The sequence below is a fragment of the Guyanagaster necrorhizus genome, assembly GCF_019112545.1.
Source record: "Guyanagaster necrorhizus MCA 3950 unplaced genomic scaffold BT62scaffold_10, whole genome shotgun sequence".
Lineage (NCBI taxonomy): Eukaryota > Fungi > Basidiomycota > Agaricomycetes > Agaricales > Physalacriaceae > Guyanagaster > Guyanagaster necrorhizus.
The window spans coordinates 765,654-768,657 of NW_025064889.1; positions in this window are offsets into that span (position 1 = coordinate 765,654).

Here is a 3,004-nt window from a genome sequence, read left to right on the forward strand (position 1 = left end):
GTAGTAAAAGATTCTGAGGGAGGATAGGAGTAGATGGGTTCATATGGGAATGAAGTCCGCCGGTTACCTGATGTGGACTTGGAATGGGGTGAAGCCCCAGAAGTTGGACTGATAGAGTCCGATGGGCACGGAAGTCCTGAAATTGAGCTGGAAGGCTCGGAAAGGGGTGGACTGTTGTCCTGTGGGCACAGAAGTCCCGGATTTGAGCTGGAAGGCTCGGAAAAAAATGGACTGTTGTCCTGTGGGCATGGAAGTCCCTGGGATGTGGTGGAGGCCGCGGAATTGGTTGGAGTGGGGTCCTGGTAGCTTGAACGGAAAATGATACTGTTCTCAGCCCAGTCAATCAGTGGATTGTAGCGGGAGAGCCAGTTGTATCCTAGGACAAGATTACAAGACGAATCCAGAGGAGTGACATAGAAGTCGATGGGGAAGGTGTCTCCGGACGGGAAACAGATGGGGATGGTTGCTATTTGAGATATACGGCTCCCGATGGAGCCATCAAATAATTGAAGTTGCATACTAGGGATGGTTTTAATGGGGATTTCATTGGCAGTTACATACTTAGTGTCAACAAAGCAGTGGCTAGAGCCAGAATCAATAAGGGCAAGAAAACGTAGGATGATACAAGTTGGGGAACCATCAGGTTCCGTAGTAGTCAGCAATTCTGCTGAGAGGGGAATGTGGAAGGAGTGATTGGAAAGGGATGTTGCATTGAGAGTGATGACCTCCGGTGTGCGAATACAGTCGACGCAACCCTGAACTCACACGGAGGGAACAGGGTTGCTTCCTAGTTTTCCGACTCCATCGGAGCCAGTTCCACGGGAGCAGTGTTGACCTCTGCTGCATGCCCCTTGGCGGAGGCTGCTGCCTTCCGCTTGTTGCAGTCCTCGGTCTTGTGTTTGGCTCCACAGAACATGCAAAGGTTGTTCTGGCACCGGCGGTCTTTTTCTTCCTGGGTAAGACGGCCATCTTTGCCTAGCTTGTCGGCATAGGGCTTAGGGGCAGTAGATTTCTGTGTGGAGCTGGAGTCTGAGGGAGATGTGTTAGACCCCTTGGATTTGGGGTTGGGGAATTTATTGTCCTGGTTTTCACGGGCAATTTCGGTCTTTCGGATCTAGTAGCGAGCATCAAGTTCTTGGGCAAGGAAGTGCATATCACGAAGGTTGTTTGGCTTCCCATGGTGTGCCATGTCATCCTTGATACAGGTGCAGAGGCCACGGTAAAAGGCATGGCGGAGGAAGTTATCTCCGTACCCAATTTGTGAAGCATACTGGTTGAATTGGACCATATACTTCATGATCCGATCACCATCGCGCATCCGAAGGTGTTCTAATGCATCTTCAGCATCTCCAATAGCATCAAAGGGGCCAAAGTTGCTACGAAGCTCATCTAAGAAGGCTGCGTAGGAGAATTGCCAGGCTGGTGGATTCCGCGGATTGGGGTTAAGAATGTCTGGTTCGAACCAGTTGAGTGCGGTGCTGGCCAGGAATGAAATGGCATAGTTAACCTTGTTAGCATCCGTTGCAAACGCGGTAGGTCTGTCGTTGAAGTTCAACTGAAGGGAGACAATGAAAGCCTTTAGTTTGCGAGGGTCAGAGCCATCAAATGGTTCTGGTTCCTTGACCTTGGTACGGACAGTGGCTGGTTTAGGGTTGTTGAGGGAGGCGGAGACTCCTCGTAACAGGTTCATGAATTCTAGGAACATGTCCTGCTGGTTTGGATTGTTACTTCCTGTGGGGCCGTCGGCGCTGCCTGGGCCATTGGGACCACCTGGACCTCCTGGTCCCCCTGGACCTCCTGGTCCACCTGGTCCACCTGGGAAAGGGTTTGGTGGATTGCCAGCCAGTTCCTGTCGGATGGGAGTATGAGTAGGGGTGTCTTCATCTCTGCCCTCTGAGTCTGGGCTGTCTGGATTCTCATGGTTGTTGCCCAGGGATAAGGGGTCTATTGGGGGGTCGGTTCGGGCGCCATACATCAGGCTGGCCTGTCGGGCCCCGTTGGTTGGGATGCTGGTGGCGTCGAAAGGGTTAGGGGAATCATCGTAATTAGGTTGGTGGGCAGTGAAGCTAGAGTGATTGTAGGTTTCCCTATGGAAAGGTTGTCTCCCACTGGAGGCTGATCCGAACAGGCCTGGTTGTTCCTTTGAGGCAGATGCCGGGATGTCTTCCATGGAAAACATGTTTGGATGGGTGGGCTGCCTTTGTTCAGGATCGGTCTCTGTGGGTTCGGTAAATGTGCTGGACATGATAAAATTTTCGACTCAAGGGTTTGAGTTCGAATATACTGTTAGGAACGTGCCAATCGAGTGGGCTTGAATGCATGCGCGGAGTCCGGCGGAGTGCGTGAGCGTTGACGAAGCTATTGGCAACGTCACCCTTGAGTCGGGGCCCAAGGATCTGGATAGACAGAACGGAGTTCTGTCAGAGAAGTGAACAGGAGTATCCTTCAGAGTGGAATCCGACGGGTGAGATAGGGAGGAGTGAGTACGAAGTGTAGATGGCTTATCCAAGTTGATATTCGAACTGAGTAGTTACGGTGATATACATGGCTTTATATACTAATAGTAGCTAATTCCGAGTCAGGTTCCATTGGGTTCCGGTGTCAATATTCGCTACCGAGTTCAGGGTCTAGGTATTACAATGTGAAATACAGATGTGAAATGATAATGGTGAAATGAAATTAGTAGGTAATGGGAAGCGGCCGGAGTCCGGTGGGTAGCGTGATAGAATTCGTGGTTGGTTGAGGTGACACGGAGGCTGGCGGCATGCGCATAACAGCTTTTGCCTGTGTGCTTGATTTGGTTTGTTAGCATATCTCATATGTTTTAACATACTTTTTCATGTCTCTCTTTATTTTTAGCCATCAGTATTCTTGGAGGACTAGTTCCATAGTTTTGGTGATCTTCAGATGTCTAGCCATAATATGGTTGTGCAAATAGGTAATGATTTCACTATAGAGTGTATAATCTCTAGAGATGTAGATTCTGCTATCATAATAGATGAGG